Source organism: Pelobates fuscus, chromosome 3, assembly GCF_036172605.1.
Source record: "Pelobates fuscus isolate aPelFus1 chromosome 3, aPelFus1.pri, whole genome shotgun sequence".
NCBI classification, from domain to species: Eukaryota; Metazoa; Chordata; class Amphibia; order Anura; family Pelobatidae; genus Pelobates; species Pelobates fuscus.
In genome coordinates this window covers 394,779,478-394,798,967 of record NC_086319.1, presented here as the reverse complement: position 1 = coordinate 394,798,967, position 19,490 = coordinate 394,779,478, and the positions used below count along the sequence as shown (strand labels likewise).

The 19,490-nt window shown below is 37.9% G+C and overlaps 18 non-coding genes across 18 annotated transcripts; all 18 read left to right on the top strand.

Moving 5' to 3' along the window:
• The first annotated feature begins 340 nt into the window (after nt 1–340).
• On the top strand, nt 341–422 carry TRNAL-UAG (transfer RNA leucine (anticodon UAG)). Its single transcript has one exon. It is a non-coding gene; the product is annotated as a tRNA-Leu (tRNA).
• Nucleotides 423–1,310: 888 nt separating this feature from the next.
• TRNAL-UAG (transfer RNA leucine (anticodon UAG)) lies at nt 1,311–1,392 on the top strand. Its single transcript has one exon. It is a non-coding gene; the product is annotated as a tRNA-Leu (tRNA).
• A 985-nt stretch (nt 1,393–2,377) lies between these two features.
• Nucleotides 2,378–2,459, top strand: TRNAL-UAG (transfer RNA leucine (anticodon UAG)). The gene has a single exon. It is a non-coding gene; the product is annotated as a tRNA-Leu (tRNA).
• An 888-nt stretch (nt 2,460–3,347) lies between these two features.
• On the top strand, nt 3,348–3,429 carry TRNAL-UAG (transfer RNA leucine (anticodon UAG)). The gene has a single exon. It is a non-coding gene; the product is annotated as a tRNA-Leu (tRNA).
• Nucleotides 3,430–4,322: 893 nt separating this feature from the next.
• TRNAL-UAG (transfer RNA leucine (anticodon UAG)) lies at nt 4,323–4,404 on the top strand. Its single transcript has one exon. It is a non-coding gene; the product is annotated as a tRNA-Leu (tRNA).
• Nucleotides 4,405–5,292: 888 nt separating this feature from the next.
• Nucleotides 5,293–5,374, top strand: TRNAL-UAG (transfer RNA leucine (anticodon UAG)). The gene has a single exon. It is a non-coding gene; the product is annotated as a tRNA-Leu (tRNA).
• Nucleotides 5,375–6,262: 888 nt separating this feature from the next.
• On the top strand, nt 6,263–6,344 carry TRNAL-UAG (transfer RNA leucine (anticodon UAG)). Its single transcript has one exon. It is a non-coding gene; the product is annotated as a tRNA-Leu (tRNA).
• An 889-nt stretch (nt 6,345–7,233) lies between these two features.
• On the top strand, nt 7,234–7,315 carry TRNAL-UAG (transfer RNA leucine (anticodon UAG)). Its single transcript has one exon. It is a non-coding gene; the product is annotated as a tRNA-Leu (tRNA).
• An 888-nt stretch (nt 7,316–8,203) lies between these two features.
• On the top strand, nt 8,204–8,285 carry TRNAL-UAG (transfer RNA leucine (anticodon UAG)). Its single transcript has one exon. It is a non-coding gene; the product is annotated as a tRNA-Leu (tRNA).
• Nucleotides 8,286–9,270: 985 nt separating this feature from the next.
• Nucleotides 9,271–9,352, top strand: TRNAL-UAG (transfer RNA leucine (anticodon UAG)). The gene has a single exon. It is a non-coding gene; the product is annotated as a tRNA-Leu (tRNA).
• An 888-nt stretch (nt 9,353–10,240) lies between these two features.
• TRNAL-UAG (transfer RNA leucine (anticodon UAG)) lies at nt 10,241–10,322 on the top strand. The gene has a single exon. It is a non-coding gene; the product is annotated as a tRNA-Leu (tRNA).
• Nucleotides 10,323–12,179: 1,857 nt separating this feature from the next.
• TRNAL-UAG (transfer RNA leucine (anticodon UAG)) lies at nt 12,180–12,261 on the top strand. Its single transcript has one exon. It is a non-coding gene; the product is annotated as a tRNA-Leu (tRNA).
• Nucleotides 12,262–13,142: 881 nt separating this feature from the next.
• TRNAL-UAG (transfer RNA leucine (anticodon UAG)) lies at nt 13,143–13,224 on the top strand. The gene has a single exon. It is a non-coding gene; the product is annotated as a tRNA-Leu (tRNA).
• A 1,168-nt stretch (nt 13,225–14,392) lies between these two features.
• TRNAL-UAG (transfer RNA leucine (anticodon UAG)) lies at nt 14,393–14,474 on the top strand. Its single transcript has one exon. It is a non-coding gene; the product is annotated as a tRNA-Leu (tRNA).
• Nucleotides 14,475–15,362: 888 nt separating this feature from the next.
• On the top strand, nt 15,363–15,444 carry TRNAL-UAG (transfer RNA leucine (anticodon UAG)). Its single transcript has one exon. It is a non-coding gene; the product is annotated as a tRNA-Leu (tRNA).
• Nucleotides 15,445–16,332: 888 nt separating this feature from the next.
• TRNAL-UAG (transfer RNA leucine (anticodon UAG)) lies at nt 16,333–16,414 on the top strand. The gene has a single exon. It is a non-coding gene; the product is annotated as a tRNA-Leu (tRNA).
• A 1,168-nt stretch (nt 16,415–17,582) lies between these two features.
• TRNAL-UAG (transfer RNA leucine (anticodon UAG)) lies at nt 17,583–17,664 on the top strand. The gene has a single exon. It is a non-coding gene; the product is annotated as a tRNA-Leu (tRNA).
• Nucleotides 17,665–18,552: 888 nt separating this feature from the next.
• On the top strand, nt 18,553–18,634 carry TRNAL-UAG (transfer RNA leucine (anticodon UAG)). The gene has a single exon. It is a non-coding gene; the product is annotated as a tRNA-Leu (tRNA).
• The last annotated feature ends 856 nt before the right edge of the window (nt 18,635–19,490 follow it).

Here is a 19,490-nt window from a genome sequence, read left to right as displayed (position 1 = left end):
TAAAACAACAACTCACTTTGATAATTCCATAAATGTATTTGTGCTTACTCCAAAGGAATCGTCTACCTAATTGGATAAAACAACATCTCACTTTGAGAATTCCAAAATGTATTTGTACTTACTTCAAAGGAATCATTCCTCTGCTGTAGGTAAAATCTCCTCTACTCAAGTCTTAGTCGAAGATTTCTTGTCCTTTGTGGTTTTCAAACAACAACAACAGAAATTGCAGGTACTTGTGACCCTTCGACAGACAATTTAACCCCACCGTAAAAAGAAGTGGGAAAAAAACTGAAGCCAACTGTACGTGTTCCTGATAATAAGCTGTGAGCCTGTAATCGAAGGTAGCGTGGCCGAGCGGTCTAAGGCGCTGGATTTAGGCTCCAGTCTCTTTGGAGGCGTGGGTTCAAATCCCACCGCTGCCAAATATTACACTTTTAGTGTATTGTGCATTATTCATAAAGGCCAAATTGTCCATTTGTCAACTCATATGATCACTGAAAACAGAGTCATGTTCATGGCTCTTTTTGTTTGGGATTTAAAATGGGCTTTTTTTTTACTTCAAAGTGGCAAGTAAAATTTGCCACGCATGAACAGCTGTTAATCAAGCCAATAATAACTCTTATAGAAAAGAACATCCTGCTTCAGCTTTAAAGCACCCAAAACATTTCTTAAGACGTCTACTGAATTGGATAAAACAACACCTCACTTTGAGAATTCCAAAATGTATTTGTACTTACTGCAAATGAATCATTCCTCTGCTGCAGGTAAAATCTCCTCTTCTCAAGTCTCGGTAGAAGACCTCTAGTCCATTGTGGTTTTTAAACAACAACAACAGAAATTGCAGGTACTCGTCACGCTTCGAAAGATAATTTACCCCCACCGTGAAAAAAAGGCAGAAAAAAATGAAACCAACTGTACGTGTTCCAGTTAAATCACCCAAAACATTTCTTAAAACGTCTACTTAATTGGATAAAACAACAACTCACTTTGATAATTCCATAAATGTATTTGTGCTTACTCCAAAGGAATTGTCTACCTAATTGGATAAAACAACATCTCACTTTGAGAATTCCAAAATGTATTTGTACTTACTTCAAAGGAATCATTCCTCTGCTGTAGGTAAAATCTCCTCTACTCAAGTCTCAGTCGAAGATTTCTTGTCCTTTGTGGTTTTCAAACAACAACAACAGAAATTGCAGGTACTTGTGACCCTTCGACAGACAATTTAACCCCACCGTAAAAAGAAGTGGGAAAAAAACTGAAGCCAACTGTACGTGTTCCTGATAATAAGCTGTGTGCCTGTAATCGAAGGTAGCGTGGTCGAGCGGTCTAAGGCGCTGGATTTAGGCTCCAGTCTCTTTGGAGGCGTGGGTTCGAATCCCACCGCTGCCAAATATTACATTTTTAGTGTATTGTGCATTAATCATATAGGCCAAATTGTCCATTTGTCAAATCATATGATCACTGAAAACAGAGTTACGTTCATGGCTCTTTTCGTCTGGGATTTAAAATGGGCTTTTTTTTTACTTCAAAGTGGCAAGTAAAATTTGCCACACATGAACAGCTGTTAATCAAGCCAATAATAACTCTTATAGAAAAGAACATCCTGCTTCAGCTTTAAAGCACCCAAAACATTTCTTAAGACGTCTACTGAATTGGATAAAACAACACCTCACTTTGAGAATTCCAAAATGTATTTGTACTTACTGCAAATGAATCATTCCCAAAACATTTCTTAAGACGTCTACTGAATTGGATAAAACAACACCTCACTTTGAGAATTCCAAAATGTATTTGTACTTACTGCAAATGAATCATTCCTCTGCTGCAGGTAAAATCTCCTCTTCTCAAGTCTCGGTAGAAGACCTCTAGTCCATTGTGGTTTTTAAACGACAACAACAGAAATTGCAGGTACTCGTCACGCTTCGAAAGACAATTTACCCCCACCGTGAAAAAAAGGCAGAAAAAAATGAAACCAACTGTACGTGTTCCAGTTAAATCACCCAAAACATTTCTTAAAACGTCTACTTAATTGGATAAAACAACAACTCACTTTGATAGTTCTATAAATGTATTTGTGCTTACTCCAAAGGAATCGTCTACCTAATTGGATAAAACAACATCTCACTTTGAGAATTCCAAAATGTATTTGTACTTACTTCAAAGGAATCATTCCTCTGCTGTAGGTAAAATCTCCTCTACTCAAGTCTCAGTCGAAGATTTCTTGTCCTTTGTGGTTTTCAAACAACAACAACAGAAATTGCAGGTACTTGTGACCCTTCGACAGACAATTTAACACCACCGTGAAAAGAAGTGGGAAAAAAACTGAAACCAACTGTACGTGTTCCTGATAATAAGCTGTGTGCCTGTAATCGAAGGTAGCGTGGCCGAGTGGTCTAAGGCGCTAGATTTAGGCTCCAGTCTCTTTGGAGGCGTGGTTTCAAATCCCACTGCTGCCAAATATTACATTTTTAGTGTATTGTGCATTATTCATAAAGGCCAAATTGTCCATTTGTCAACTCATATGATCACTGAAAACAGAGTCACGTTCATGGCTCTTTTTGTTTGGGATTTAAAATTGGCTTTTTTTTTACTTCAAAGTGGCAAGTAAAATTTGCCACGCATGAACAGCTGTTAATCGAGCCAATAATAACTCTTATAGAAAAGAACATCCTGCTTCAGCTTTAAAGCACCCAAAACATTTCTTAAGACGTCTACTGAATTGGATAAAACAACACCTCACTTTGAGAATTCCAAAATGTATTTGTACTTACTGCAAATGAATCATTCCTCTGCTGCAGGTAAAATCTCCTCTTCTCAAGTCTCGGTAGAAGACCTCTAGTCCATTGTGGTTTTTAAACGACAACAACAGAAATTGCAGGTACTCGTCACGCTTCGAAAGACAATTTACCCCCACCGTGAAAAAAAGGCAGAAAAAAATGAAACCAACTGTACGTGTTCCAGTTAAATCACCCAAAATATTTCTTAAAACGTCTACTTAATTGGATAAAACAACAACTCACTTTGATAATTCCATAAATGTATTTGTGCTTACTCCAAAGGAATCGTCTACCTAATTGGATAAAACAACATCTCACTTTGAGAATTCCAAAATGTATTTGTACTTACTTCAAAGGAATCATTCCTCTGCTGTAGGTAAAATCTCCTCTACTCAAGTCTCAGTCGAAGATTTCTTGTCCTTTGTGGTTTTCAAACAACAACAACAGAAATTGCAGGTACTTGTGACCCTTCGACAGACAATTTAACCCCACCGTGAAAAGAAGTGGGAAAAAAACTGAAACCAACTGTACGTGTTCCTGATAATAAGCTGTGTGCCTGTAATCGAAGGTAGCGTGGCCGAGCGGTCTAAGGCGCTGGATTTAGGCTCCAGTCTCTTTGGAGGCGTGGGTTCAAATCCCACCGCTGCCAAATATTACATTTTTAGTGTATGGTGCATTATTCATAAAGGCCAAATTGTCCATTTGTCAACTCATATGATCACTGAAAACAGAGTCACGTTCATGGCTTGGCTCTTTTTGTTTGGGATTTAAAATGGGCTTTTTTTTTACTTCAAAGTGGCAAGTAAAATTTGCCACGCATGAACAGCTGTTAATCAAGCCAATAATAACTCTTATAGAAAAGAACATCCTGCTTCAGCTTTAAAGCACCCAAAACATTTCTTAAGACGTCTACTGAATTGGATAAAACAACACCTCACTTTGAGAATTCCAAAATGTATTTGTACTTACTGCAAATGAATCATTCCTCTGCTGCAGGTAAAATCTCCTCTTCTCAAGTCTCGGTAGAAGACCTCTAGTCCATTGTTGTTTTTAAACGACAACAACAGAAATTGCAGGTACTCGTCACGCTTCGAAAGACAATTTACCCCCACCGTGAAAAAAAGGCAGAAAAAAATGAAACCAACTGCACGTGTTCCAGTTAAATCACCCAAAACATTTCTTAAAACGTCTACTTAATTGGATAAAACAACAACTCACTTTGATAATTCCATAAATGTATTTGTGCTTACTCCAAAGGAATCGTCTACCTAATTGGATAAAACAACATCTCACTTTGAGAATTCCAAAATGTATTTGTACTTACTTCAAAGGAATCATTCCTCTGCTGTAGGTAAAATCTCCTCTACTCAAGTCTCAGTCGAAGATTTCTTGTCCTTTGTGGTTTTCAAACAACAACAACAGAAATTGCAGGTACTTGTGACCCTTCGACAGACAATTTAACCCCACCGTGAAAAGAAGTGGGAAAAAAACTGAAACCAACTGTACGTGTTCCTGATAATAAGCTGTGTGCCTGTAATCGAAGGTAGCGTGGCCGAGCGGTCTAAGGCGCTGGATTTAGGCTCCAGTCTCTTTGGAGGCGTGGGTTCAAATCCCACCGCTGCCAAATATTACATTTTTAGTGTATTGTGCATTATTCATAAAGGCCAAATTGTCCATTTGTCAACTCATATGATCACTGAAAACAGAGTCACGTTCATGGCTCTTTTTGTTTGGGATTTAAAATGGGCTTTTTTTTTACTTCAAAGTGGCAAGTAAAATTTGCCACGCATGAACAGCTGTTAATCAAGCCAATAATAACTCTTATAGAAAAGAACATCCTGCTTCAGCTTTAAAGCACCCAAAACATTTCTTAAGACGTCTACTGAATTGGATAAAACAACACCTCACTTTGAGAATTCCAAAATGTATTTGTACTTACTGCAAATGAATCATTCCTCTGCTGCAGGTAAAATCTCCTCTTCTCAAGTCTCGGTAGAAGACCTCTAGTCCATTGTGGTTTTTAAACGACAACAACAGAAATTGCAGGTACTCGTCACGCTTCGAAAGACAATTTACCCCCACCGTGAAAAAAAGGCAGAAAAAAATGAAACCAACTGTACGTGTTCCAGTTAAATCACCCAAAACATTTCTTAAAACGTCTACTTAATTGGATAAAACAACAACTCACTTTGATAATTCCATAAATGTATTTGTGCTTACTCCAAAGGAATCGTCTACCTAATTGGATAAAACAACATCTCACTTTGAGAATTCCAAAATGTATTTGTACTTACTTCAAAGGAATCATTCCTCTGCTGTAGGTAAAATCTCCTCTACTCAAGTCTCAGTCGAAGATTTCTTGTCCTTTGTGGTTTTCAAACAACAACAACAGAAATTGCAGGTACTTGTGACCCTTCGACAGACAATTTAACCCCACCATAAAAAGAAGTGGGAAAAAAACTGAAACCAACTGTACGTGTTCCTGATAATAAGCTGTGTGCCTGTAATCGAAGGTAGCGTGGCCGAGCGGTCTAAGGCGCTGGATTTAGGCTCTAGTCTCTTTGGAAGCGTGGGTTCAAATCCCACCGCTGCCAAATATTACATTTTTAGTGTATTGTGCATTATTCATAAAGGCCAAATTGTCCATTTGTCAACTCATATGATCACTGAAAACAGAGTCACGTTCATGGCTCTTTTTGTTTGGGATTTAAAATTGGCTTTTTTTTTACTTCAAAGTGGCAAGTAAAATTTGCCACGCATGAACAGCTGTTAATCAAGCCAATAATAACTCTTATAGAAAAGAACATCCTGCTTCAGCTTTAAAGCACCCAAAACATTTCTTAAGACGTCTACTGAATTGGATAAAACAACACCTCACTTTCAGAATTCCAAAATGTATTTGTACTTACTGCAAATGAATCATTCCTCTGCTGCAGGTAAAATCTCCTCTTCTCAAGTCTCGGTAGAAGACCTCTAGTCCATTGTGGTTTTTAAACGACAACAACAGAAAATGCAGGTACTCGTCACGCTTCGAAAGACAATTTACCCCCACCGTGAAAAAAAGGCAGAAAAAAATGAAACCAACTGTACGTGTTCCAGTTAAATCACCCAAAACATTTCTTAAAACGTCTACTTAATTGGATAAAACAACAACTCCCTTTGATAATTCCATAAATGTATTTGTGCTTACTCCAAAGGAATCGTCTACCTAATTGGATAAAACAACATCTCACTTTGAGAATTCCAAAATGTATTTGTACTTACTTCAAAGGAATCATTCCTCTGCTGTAGGTAAAATCTCCTCTACTCAAGTCTCAGTCGAAGATTTCTTGTCCTTTGTGGTTTTCAAACAACAACAACAGAAATTGCAGGTACTTGTGACCCTTCGACAGACAATTTAACCCCACCGTGAAAAGAAGTGGGAAAAAAACTGAAACCAACTGTACGTGTTCCTGATAATAAGCTGTGTGCCTGTAATCGAAGGTAGCGTGGCCGAGCGGTCTAAGGCGCTGGATTTAGGCTCCAGTCTCTTTGGAGGCGTGGGTTCAAATCCCACCGCTGCCAAATATTACATTTTTAGTGTATTGTGCATTATTCATAAAGGCCAAATTGTCCATTTGTCAACTCATATGATCACTGAAAACAGTGTCACGTTCATGGCTCTTTTTGTTTGGGATTTAAAATGGGCTTTTTTTTTTACTTCAAAGTGGCAAGTAAAATTTGCCACGCATGAACAGCTGTTAATCAAGCCAATAATAACTCTTATAGAAAAGAACATCCTGCTTCAGCTTTAAAGCACCCAAAACATTTCTTAAGACGTCTACTGAATTGGATAAAACAACAACTCACTTTGAGAATTCCAAAATGTATTTGTACTTACTGCAAATGAATCATTCCTCTGCTGCAGGTAAAATCTCCTCTTCTCAAGTCTCGGTAGAAGACCTCTAGTCCATTGTTGTTTTTAAACGACAACAACAGAAATTGCAGGTACTCGTCACGCTTCGAAAGACAATTTACCCCCACCGTGAAAAAAAGGCAGAAAAAAATGAAACCAACTGCACGTGTTCCAGTTAAATCACCCAAAACATTTCTTAAAACGTCTACTTAATTGGATAAAACAACAACTCACTTTGATAATTCCATAAATGTATTTGTGCTTACTCCAAAGGAATCGTCTACCTAATTGGATAAAACAACATCTCACTTTGAGAATTCCAAAATGTATTTGTACTTACTTCAAAGGAATCATTCCTCTGCTGTAGGTAAAATCTCCTCTACTCAAGTCTTAGTCGAAGATTTCTTGTCCTTTGTGGTTTTCAAACAACAACAACAGAAATTGCAGGTACTTGTGACCCTTCGACAGACAATTTAACCCCACCGTAAAAAGAAGTGGGAAAAAAACTGAAGCCAACTGTACGTGTTCCTGATAATAAGCTGTGAGCCTGTAATCGAAGGTAGCGTGGCCGAGCGGTCTAAGGCGCTGGATTTAGGCTCCAGTCTCTTTGGAGGCGTGGGTTCAAATCCCACCGCTGCCAAATATTACACTTTTAGTGTATTGTGCATTATTCATAAAGGCCAAATTGTCCATTTGTCAACTCATATGATCACTGAAAACAGAGTCACGTTCATGGCTCTTTTTGTTTGGGATTTAAAATGGGCTTTTTTTTTACTTCAAAGTGGCAAGTAAAATTTGCCACGCATGAACAGCTGTTAATCAAGCCAATAATAACTCTTATAGAAAAGAACATCCTGCTTCAGCTTTAAAGCACCCAAAACATTTCTTAAGACGTCTACTGAATTGGATAAAACAACACCTCACTTTGAGAATTCCAAAATGTATTTGTACTTACTGCAAATGAATCATTCCTCTGCTGCAGGTAAAATCTCCTCTTCTCAAGTCTCGGTAGAAGACCTCTAGTCCATTGTGGTTTTTAAACAACAACAACAGAAATTGCAGGTACTCGTCACGCTTCGAAAGATAATTTACCCCCACCGTGAAAAAAAGGCAGAAAAAAATGAAACCAACTGTACGTGTTCCAGTTAAATCACCCAAAACATTTCTTAAAACGTCTACTTAATTGGATAAAACAACAACTCACTTTGATAATTCCATAAATGTATTTGTGCTTACTCCAAAGGAATTGTCTACCTAATTGGATAAAACAACATCTCACTTTGAGAATTCCAAAATGTATTTGTACTTACTTCAAAGGAATCATTCCTCTGCTGTAGGTAAAATCTCCTCTACTCAAGTCTCAGTCGAAGATTTCTTGTCCTTTGTGGTTTTCAAACAACAACAACAGAAATTGCAGGTACTTGTGACCCTTCGACAGACAATTTAACCCCACCGTAAAAAGAAGTGGGAAAAAAACTGAAGCCAACTGTACGTGTTCCTGATAATAAGCTGTGTGCCTGTAATCGAAGGTAGCGTGGTCGAGCGGTCTAAGGCGCTGGATTTAGGCTCCAGTCTCTTTGGAGGCGTGGGTTCGAATCCCACCGCTGCCAAATATTACATTTTTAGTGTATTGTGCATTAATCATATAGGCCAAATTGTCCATTTGTCAAATCATATGATCACTGAAAACAGAGTTACGTTCATGGCTCTTTTCGTCTGGGATTTAAAATGGGCTTTTTTTTTACTTCAAAGTGGCAAGTAAAATTTGCCACACATGAACAGCTGTTAATCAAGCCAATAATAACTCTTATAGAAAAGAACATCCTGCTTCAGCTTTAAAGCACCCAAAACATTTCTTAAGACGTCTACTGAATTGGATAAAACAACACCTCACTTTGAGAATTCCAAAATGTATTTGTACTTACTGCAAATGAATCATTCCCAAAACATTTCTTAAGACGTCTACTGAATTGGATAAAACAACACCTCACTTTGAGAATTCCAAAATGTATTTGTACTTACTGCAAATGAATCATTCCTCTGCTGCAGGTAAAATCTCCTCTTCTCAAGTCTCGGTAGAAGACCTCTAGTCCATTGTGGTTTTTAAACGACAACAACAGAAATTGCAGGTACTCGTCACGCTTCGAAAGACAATTTACCCCCACCGTGAAAAAAAGGCAGAAAAAAATGAAACCAACTGTACGTGTTCCAGTTAAATCACCCAAAACATTTCTTAAAACGTCTACTTAATTGGATAAAACAACAACTCACTTTGATAGTTCTATAAATGTATTTGTGCTTACTCCAAAGGAATCGTCTACCTAATTGGATAAAACAACATCTCACTTTGAGAATTCCAAAATGTATTTGTACTTACTTCAAAGGAATCATTCCTCTGCTGTAGGTAAAATCTCCTCTACTCAAGTCTCAGTCGAAGATTTCTTGTCCTTTGTGGTTTTCAAACAACAACAACAGAAATTGCAGGTACTTGTGACCCTTCGACAGACAATTTAACACCACCGTGAAAAGAAGTGGGAAAAAAACTGAAACCAACTGTACGTGTTCCTGATAATAAGCTGTGTGCCTGTAATCGAAGGTAGCGTGGCCGAGTGGTCTAAGGCGCTAGATTTAGGCTCCAGTCTCTTTGGAGGCGTGGTTTCAAATCCCACTGCTGCCAAATATTACATTTTTAGTGTATTGTGCATTATTCATAAAGGCCAAATTGTCCATTTGTCAACTCATATGATCACTGAAAACAGAGTCACGTTCATGGCTCTTTTTGTTTGGGATTTAAAATTGGCTTTTTTTTTACTTCAAAGTGGCAAGTAAAATTTGCCACGCATGAACAGCTGTTAATCAAGCCAATAATAACTCTTATAGAAAAGAACATCCTGCTTCAGCTTTAAAGCACCCAAAACATTTCTTAAGACGTCTACTGAATTGGATAAAACAACACCTCACTTTGAGAATTCCAAAATGTATTTGTACTTACTGCAAATGAATCATTCCTCTGCTGCAGGTAAAATCTCCTCTTCTCAAGTCTCGGTAGAAGACCTCTAGTCCATTGTGGTTTTTAAACGACAACAACAGAAATTGCAGGTACTCGTCACGCTTCGAAAGACAATTTACCCCCACCGTGAAAAAAAGGCAGAAAAAAATGAAACCAACTGTACGTGTTCCAGTTAAATCACCCAAAATATTTCTTAAAACGTCTACTTAATTGGATAAAACAACAACTCACTTTGATAATTCCATAAATGTATTTGTGCTTACTCCAAAGGAATTGTCTACCTAATTGGATAAAACAACATCTCACTTTGAGAATTCCAAAATGTATTTGTACTTACTTCAAAGGAATCATTCCTCTGCTGTAGGTAAAATCTCCTCTACTCAAGTCTCAGTCGAAGATTTCTTGTCCTTTGTGGTTTTCAAACAACAACAACAGAAATTGCAGGTACTTGTGACCCTTCGACAGACAATTTAACACCACCGTGAAAAGAAGTGGGAAAAAAACTGAAACCAACTGTACGTGTTCCTAATAATAAGCTGTGTGCCTGTAATCGAAGGTAGCGTGGCCGAGTGGTCTAAGGCGCTGGATTTAGGCTCCAGTCTCTTTGGAGGCGTGGTTTCAAATCCCACCGCTGCCAAATATTACATTTTTAGTGTATTGTGCACTATTCATAAAGGCCAAATTGTCCATTTGTCAACTCATATGATCACTGAAAACAGAGTCACGTTCATGGCTCTTTTTGTTTGGGATTTAAAATTGGCTTTTTTTTTACTTCAAAGTGGCAAGTAAAATTTGCCACGCATGAACAGCTGTTAATCAAGCCAATAATAACTCTTATAGAAAAGAACATCCTGCTTCAGCTTTAAAGCACCCAAAACATTTCTTAAGACGTCTACTGAATTGGATAAAACAACACCTCACTTTGAGAATTCCAAAATGTATTTGTACTTACTGCAAATGAATCATTCCTCTGCTGCAGGTAAAATCTCCTCTTCTCAAGTCTCGGTAGAAGACCTCTAGTCCATTGTGGTTTTTAAACGACAACAACAGAAATTGCAGGTACTCGTCACGCTTCGAAAGACAATTTACCCCCACCGTGAAAAAAAGGCAGAAAAAAATGAAACCAACTGCACGTGTTCCAGTTAAATCACCCAAAACATTTCTTAAAACGTCTACTTAATTGGATAAAACAACAACTCACTTTGATAATTCCATAAATGTATTTGTGCTTACTCCAAAGGAATCGTCTACCTAATTGGATAAAACAACATCTCACTTTGAGAATTCCAAAATGTATTTGTACTTACTTCAAAGGAATCATTCCTCTGCTGTAGGTAAAATCTCCTCTACTCAAGTCTCAGTCGAAGATTTCTTGTCCTTTGTGGTTTTCAAACAACAACAACAGAAATTGCAGGTACTTGTGACCCTTCGACAGACAATTTAACCCCACCGTAAAAAGAAGTGGGAAAAAAACTGAAGCCAACTGTACGTGTTCCTGATAATAAGCTGTGTGCCTGTAATCGAAGGTAGCGTGGCCGAGCGGTCTAAGGGCTGGATTTAGGCTACAGTCTCTTTGGAGGCGTGGGTTCAAATCCCACCGCTGCCAAATATTACATTTTTAGTGTATTGTGCATTATTCATAAAGGCCAAATTGTCCATTTGTCAACTCATATGATCACTGAAAACAGAGTCACGTTCATGGCTCTTTTTGTTTGGGATTTAAAATGGGCTTTTTTTTTACTTCAAAGTGGCAAGTAAAATTTGCCACGCATGAACAGCTGTTAATCAAGCCAATAATAACTCTTATAGAAAAGAACATCCTGCTTCAGCTTTAAAGCACCCAAAACATTTCTTAAGACGTCTACTGAATTGGATAAAACAACACCTCACTTTGAGAATTCCAAAATGTATTTGTACTTACTGCAAATGAATCATTCCTCTGCTGCAGGTAAAATCTCCTCTTCTCAAGTCTCGGTAGAAGACCTCTAGTCCATTGTGGTTTTTAAACGACAACAACAGAAATTGCAGGTACTCGTCACGCTTCGAAAGATAATTTACCCCCACCGTGAAAAAAAGGCAGAAAAAAATGAAACCAACTGTACGTGTTCCAGTTAAATCACCCAAAACATTTCTTAAAACGTCTACTTAATTGGATAAAACAACAACTCACTTTGATAATTCCATAAATGTATTTGTGCTTACTCCAAAGGAATTGTCTACCTAATTGGATAAAACAACATCTCACTTTGAGAATTCCAAAATGTATTTGTACTTACTTCAAAGGAATCATTCCTCTGCTGTAGGTAAAATCTCCTCTACTCAAGTCTCAGTCGAAGATTTCTTGTCCTTTGTGGTTTTCAAACAACAACAACAGAAATTGCAGGTACTTGTGACCCTTCGACAGACAATTTAACCCCACCGTAAAAAGAAGTGGGAAAAAAACTGAAGCCAACTGTACGTGTTCCTGATAATAAGCTGTGTGCCTGTAATCGAAGGTAGCGTGGCCGAGCGGTCTAAGGCGCTGGATTTAGGCTCCAGTCTCTTTGGAGGCGTGGGTTCAAATCCCACCGCTGCCAAATATTATATTTTTAGTGTATTGTGCATATAGGCCAAATTGTCCATTTGTCAAATCATATGATCACTGAAAACAGAGTCACGTTCATGGCTCTTTTCGTCTGGGATTTAAAATGGGCTTTTTTTTTACTTCAAAGTGGCAAGTAAAATTTGCCACGCATGAACAGCTGTTAATCAAGCCAATAATAACTCTTATAGAAAAGAACATCCTGCTTCAGCTTTAAAGCACCCAAAACATTTCTTAAGACGTCTACTGAATTGGATAAAACAACACCTCACTTTGAGAATTCCAAAATGTATTTGTACTTACTGCAAATGAATCATTCCTCTGCTGCAGGTAAAATCTCCTCTTCTCAAGTCTCGGTAGAAGACCTCTAGTCCATTGTGGTTTTTAAACGACAACAACAGAAATTGCAGGTACTCGTCACGCTTCGAAAGACAATTTACCCCCACCGTGAAAAAAAGGCAGAAAAAAATGAAACCAACTGTACGTGTTCCAGTTAAATCACCCAAAACATTTCTTAAAACGTCTACTTAATTGGATAAAACAACAACTCACTTTGATAGTTCCATAAATGTATTTGTGCTTACTCCAAAGGAATCTTCTACCTAATTGGATAAAACAACATCTCACTTTGAGAATTCCAAAATGTATTTGTACTTACTTCAAAGGAATCATTCCTCTGCTGTAGGTAAAATCTCCTCTACTCAAGTCTCAGTCGAAGATTTCTTGTCTTTTGTGGTTTTCAAACAACAACAACAGAAATTGCAGGTACTTGTGACCCTTCGACAGACAATTTAACACCACCGTGAAAAGAAGTGGGAAAAAAACTGAAACCAACTGTACGTGTTCCTGATAATAAGCTGTGTGCCTGTAATCGAAGGTAGCGTGGCCGAGTGGTCTAAGGCGCTGGATTTAGGCTCCAGTCTCTTTGGAGGCGTGGTTTCAAATCCCACCGCTGCCAAATATTACATTTTTAGTGTATTGTGCATTATTCATAAAGGCCAAATTGTCCATTTGTCAACTCATATGATCACTGAAAACAGAGTCACGTTCATGGCTCTTTTTGTTTGGGATTTAAAATGGGCTTTTTTTTTACTTCAAAGTGGCAAGTAAAATTTGCCACGCATGAACAGCTGTTAATCAAGCCAATAATAACTCTTATAGAAAAGAACATCCTGCTTCAGCTTTAAAGCACCCAAAACATTTCTTAAGACGTCTACTGAATTGGATAAAACAACACCTCACTTTGAGAATTCCAAAATGTATTTGTACTTACTGCAAATGAATCATTCCTCTGCTGCAGGTAAAATCTCCTCTTCTCAAGTCTCGGTAGAAGACCTCTAGTCCATTGTGGTTTTTAAACGACAACAACAGAAATTGCAGGTACTCGTCACGCTTCGAAAGACAATTTACCCCCACCGTGAAAAAAAGGCAGAAAAAAATGAAACCAACTGTACGTGTTCCAGTTAAATCACCCAAAACATTTCTTAAAACGTCTACTGAATTGGATAAAACAACACCTCACTTTGAGAATTCCAAAATGTATTTGTACTTACTGCAAATGAATCATTCCTCTGCTGCAGGTAAAATCTCCTCTTCTCAAGTCTCGGTAGAAGACCTCTAGTTCATTGTGGTTTTTAAACAACAACAACAGAAATTGCAGGTACTCGTCACGCTTCAAAAGATAATTTACCCCCACCGTGAAAAAAAGGCAGAAAAAAATGAAACCAACTGTACGTGTTCCAGTTAAATCACCCAAAACATTTCTTAAAACGTCTACTTAATTGGATAAAACAACAACTCACTTTGATAATTCCATAAATGTATTTGTGCTTACTCCAAAGGAATTGTCTACCTAATTGGATAAAACAACATCTCACTTTGAGAATTCCAAAATGTATTTGTACTTTCTTCAAAGGAATCATTCCTCTGCTGTAGGTAAAATCTCCTCTACTCAAGTCTCAGTCGAAGATTTCTTGTCCTTTGTGGTTTTCAAACAACAACAACAGAAATTGCAGGTACTTGTGACCCTTCGACAGACAATTTAACCCCACCGTAAAAAGAAGTGGGAAAAAAACTGAAGCCAACTGTACGTGTTCCTGATAATAAGCTGTGTGCCTGTAATCGAAGGTAGCGTGGCCGAGCGGTCTAAGGCGCTGGATTTAGGCTCCAGTCTCTTTGGAGGCGTGGGTTCGAATCCCACCGCTGCCAAATATTACATTTTTAGTGTATTGTGCATTAATCATATAGGCCAAATTGTCCATTTGTCAAATCATATGATCACTGAAAACAGAGTCACGTTCATGGCTCTTTTCGTCTGGGATTTAAAATGGGCTTTTTTTTTACTTCAAAGTGGCAAGTAAAATTTGCCACGCATGAACAGCTGTTAATCAAGCCAATAATAACTCTTATAGAAAAGAACATCCTGCTTCAGCTTTAAAGCACCCAAAACATTTCTTAAGACGTCTACTGAATTGGATAAAACAACACCTCACTTTGAGAATTCCAAAATGTATTTGTACTTACTGCAAATGAATCATTCCTCTGCTGCAGGTAAAATCTCCTCTTCTCAAGTCTCGGTAGAAGACCTCTAGTCCATTGTGGTTTTTAAACGACAACAACAGAAATTGCAGGTACTCGTCACGCTTCGAAAGACAATTTACCCCCACCGTGAAAAAAAGGCAGAAAAAAATGAAACCAACTGTACGTGTTCCAGTTAAATCACCCAAAACATTTCTTAAAACGTCTACTTAATTGGATAAAACAACAACTCACTTTGATAGTTCCATAAATGTATTTGTGCTTATTTCAAAGGAATCGTCTACCTAATTGGATAAAACAACATCTCACTTTGAGAATTCCAAAATGTATTTGTACTTACTTCAAAGGAATCATTCCTCTGCTGTAGGTAAAATCTCCTCTACTCAAGTCTCAGTCGAAGATTTCTTGTCCTTTGTGGTTTTCAAACAACAACAACAGAAATTGCAGGTACTTGTGACCCTTCGACAGACAATTTCACCCCACCGTAAAAAGAAGTGGGAAAAAAACTGAAGCCAACTGTACGTGTTCCTGATAATAAGCTGTGTGCCTGTAATCGAAGGTAGCGTGGCCGAGCGGTCTAAGGCGCTGGATTTAGGCTCCAGTCTCTTTGGAGGCGTGGGTTCAAATCCCACCGCTGCCAAATATTATATTTTTAGTGTATTGTGCATTAATCATATAGGCCAAATTGTCCATTTGTCAAATCATATGATCACTGAAAACAGAGTCACGTTCATGGCTCTTTTCGTCTGGGATTTAAAATGGGCTTTTTTTTTACTTCAAAGTGGCAAGTAAAATTTGCCACGCATGAACAGCTGTTAATCAAGCCAATAATAACTCTTATAGAAAAGAACATCCTGCTTCAGCTTTAAAGCACCCAAAACATTTCTTAAGACGTCTACTGAATTGGATAAAACAACACCTCACTTTGAGAATTCCAAAATGTATTTGTACTTACTGCAAATGAATCATTCCTCTGCTGCAGGTAAAATCTCCTCTTCTCAAGTCTCGGTAGAAGACCTCTAGTCCATTGTGGTTTTTAAACGACAACAACAGAAATTGCAGGTACTCGTCACGCTTCGAAAGACAATTTACCCCCACCGTGAAAAAAAGGCAGAAAAAAATGAAACCAACTGTACGTGTTCCAGTTAAATCACCCAAAACATTTCTTAAAACGTCTACTTAATTGGATAAAACAACAACTCACTTTGATAGTTCCATAAATGTATTTGTGCTTACTCCAAAGGAATCTTCTACCTAATTGGATAAAACAACATCTCACTTTGAGAATTCCAAAATGTATTTGTACTTACTTCAAAGGAATCATTCCTCTGCTGTAGGTAAAATCTCCTCTACTCAAGTCTCAGTCGAAGATTTCTTGTCTTTTGTGGTTTTCAAACAACAACAACAGAAATTGCAGGTACTTGTGACCCTTCGACAGACAATTTAACACCACCGTGAAAAGAAGTGGGAAAAAAACTGAAACCAACTGTACGTGTTCCTGATAATAAGCTGTGTGCCTGTAATCGAAGGTAGCGTGGCCGAGTGGTCTAAGGCGCTGGATTTAGGCTCCAGTCTCTTTGGAGGCGTGGTTTCAAATCCCACCGCTGCCAAATATTACATTTTTATTGTATTTTGCATTATTCATAAAGGCCAAATTGTCCATTTGTCAACTCATATGATCACTGAAAACAGAGTCACGTTCATGGCTCTTTTTGTTTGGGATTTAAAATGGGCTTTTTTTTTACTTCAAAGTGGCAAGTAAAATTTGCCACGCATGAACAGCTGTTAATCAAGCCAATAATAACTCTTATAGAAAAGAACATCCTGCTTCAGCTTTAAAGCACCCAAAACATTTCTTAAGACGTCTACTGAATTGGATAAAACAACACCTCACTTTGAGAATTCCAAAATGTATTTGTACTTACTGCAAATGAATCATTCCTCTGCTGCAGGTAAAATCTCCTCTTCTCAAGTCTCGGTAGAAGACCTCTAGTCCATTGTGGTTTTTAAACGACAACAACAGAAATTGCAGGTACTCGTCACGCTTCGAAAGACAATTTACCCCCACCGTGAAAAAAAGGCAGAAAAAAATGAAACCAACTGTACGTGTTCCAGTTAAATCACCCAAAACATTTCTTAAAACGTCTACTGAATTGGATAAAACAACACCTCACTTTGAGAATTCCAAAATGTATTTGTACTTACTGCAAATGAATCATTCCTCTGCTGCAGGTAAAATCTCCTCTTCTCAAGTCTCGGTAGAAGACCTCTAGTTCATTGTGGTTTTTAAACAACAACAACAGAAATTGCAGGTACTCGTCACGCTTCGAAAGATAATTTACCCCCACCGTGAAAAAAAGGCAGAAAAAAATGAAACCAACTGTACGTGTTCCAGTTAAATCACCCAAAACATTTCTTAAAACGTCTACTTAATTGGATAAAACAACAACTCACTTTGATAATTCCATAAATGTATTTGTGCTTACTCCAAAGGAATTGTCTACCTAATTGGATAAAACAACATCTCACTTTGAGAATTCCAAAATGTATTTGTACTTACTTCAAAGGAATCATTCCTCTGCTGTAGGTAAAATCTCCTCTACTCAAGTCTCAGTCGAAGATTTCTTGTCCTTTGTGGTTTTCAAACAACAACAACAGAAATTGCAGGTACTTGTGACCCTTCGACAGACAATTTAACCCCACCGTAAAAAGAAGTGGGAAAAAAACTGAAGCCAACTGTACGTGTTCCTGATAATAAGCTGTGTGCCTGTAATCGAAGGTAGCGTGGCCGAGCGGTCTAAGGCGCTGGATTTAGGCTCCAGTCTCTTTGGAGGCGTGGGTTCGAATCCCACCGCTGCCAAATATTACATTTTTAGTGTATTGTGCATTAATCATATAGGCCAAATTGTCCATTTGTCAAATCATATGATCACTGAAAACAGAGTCACGTTCATGGCTCTTTTCGTCTGGGATTTAAAATGGGCTTTTTTTTTACTTCAAAGTGGCAAGTAAAATTTGCCACGCATGAACAGCTGTTAATCAAGCCAATAATAACTCTTATAGAAAAGAACATCCTGCTTCAGCTTTAAAGCACCCAAAACATTTCTTAAGACGTCTACTGAATTGGATAAAACAACACCTCACTTTGAGAATTCCAAAATGTATTTGTACTTACTGCAAATGAATCATTCCTCTGCTGCAGGTAAAATCTCCTCTTCTCAAGTCTCGGTAGAAGACCTCTAGTCCATTGTGGTTTTTAAACGACAACAACAGAAATTGCAGGTACTCGTCACGCTTCGAAAGACAATTTACCCCCACCGTGAAAAAAAGGCAGAAAAAAATGAAACCAACTGTACGTGTTCCAGTTAAATCACCCAAAACATTTCTTAAAACGTCTACTTAATTGGATAAAACAACAACTCACTTTGATAGTTCCATAAATGTATTTGTGCTTACTCCAAAGGAATCTTCTACCTAATTGGATAAAACAACATCTCACTTTGAGAATTCTGAAATGTATTTGTACTTACTTCAAAGGAATCATTCCTCTGCTGTAGGTAAAATCTCCTCTACTCAAGTCTCAGTCGAAGATTTCTTGTCTTTTGTGGTTTTCAAACAACAACAACAGAAATTGCAGGTACTTGTGACCCTTCGACAGACAATTTAACACCACCGTGAAAAGAAGTGGGAAAAAAACTGAAACCAACTGTACGTGTTCCTGATAATAAGCTGTGTGCCTGTAATCGAAGGTAGCGTGGCCGAGTGGTCTAAGGCGCTGGATTTAGGCTCCAGTCTCTTTGGAGGCGTGGTTTCAAATCCCACCGCTGCCAAATATTACATTTTTAGTGTATTGTGCATTATTCATAAAGGCCAAATTGTCCATTTGTCAACTCATATGATCACTGAAAACAGAGTCACGTTCATGGCTCTTTTTGTTTGGGATTTAAAATGGGCTTTTTTTTTACTTCAAAGTGGCAAGTAAAATTTGCCACGCATGAACAGCTGTTAATCAAGCCAATAATAACTCTTATAGAAAAGAACATCCTGCTTCAGCTTTAAAGCACCCAAAACATTTCTTAAGACGTCTACTGAATTGGATAAAACAACACCTCACTTTGAGAATTCCAAAATGTATTTGTACTTACTGCAAATGAATCATTCCTCTGCTGCAGGTAAAATCTCCTCTTCTCAAGTCTCGGTAGAAGACCTCTAGTTCATTGTGGTTTTTAAACAACAACAACAGAAATTGCAGGTACTCGTCACGCTTCAAAAGATAATTTACCCCCACCGTGAAAAAAAGGCAGAAAAAAATGAAACCAACTGTACGTGTTCCAGTTAAATCACCCAAAACATTTCTTAAAACGTCTACTTAATTGGATAAAACAACAACTCACTTTGATAATTCCATAAATGTATTTGTGCTTACTCCAAAGGAATTGTCTACCTAATTGGATAAAACAACATCTCACTTTGAGAATTCCAAAATGTATTTGTACTTTCTTCAAAGGAATCATTCCTCTGCTGTAGGTAAAATCTCCTCTACTCAAGTCTCAGTCGAAGATTTCTTGTCCTTTGTGGTTTTCAAACAACAACAACAGAAATTGCAGGTACTTGTGACCCTTCGACAGACAATTTAACCCCACCGTAAAAAGAAGTGGGAAAAAAACTGAAGCCAACTGTACGTGT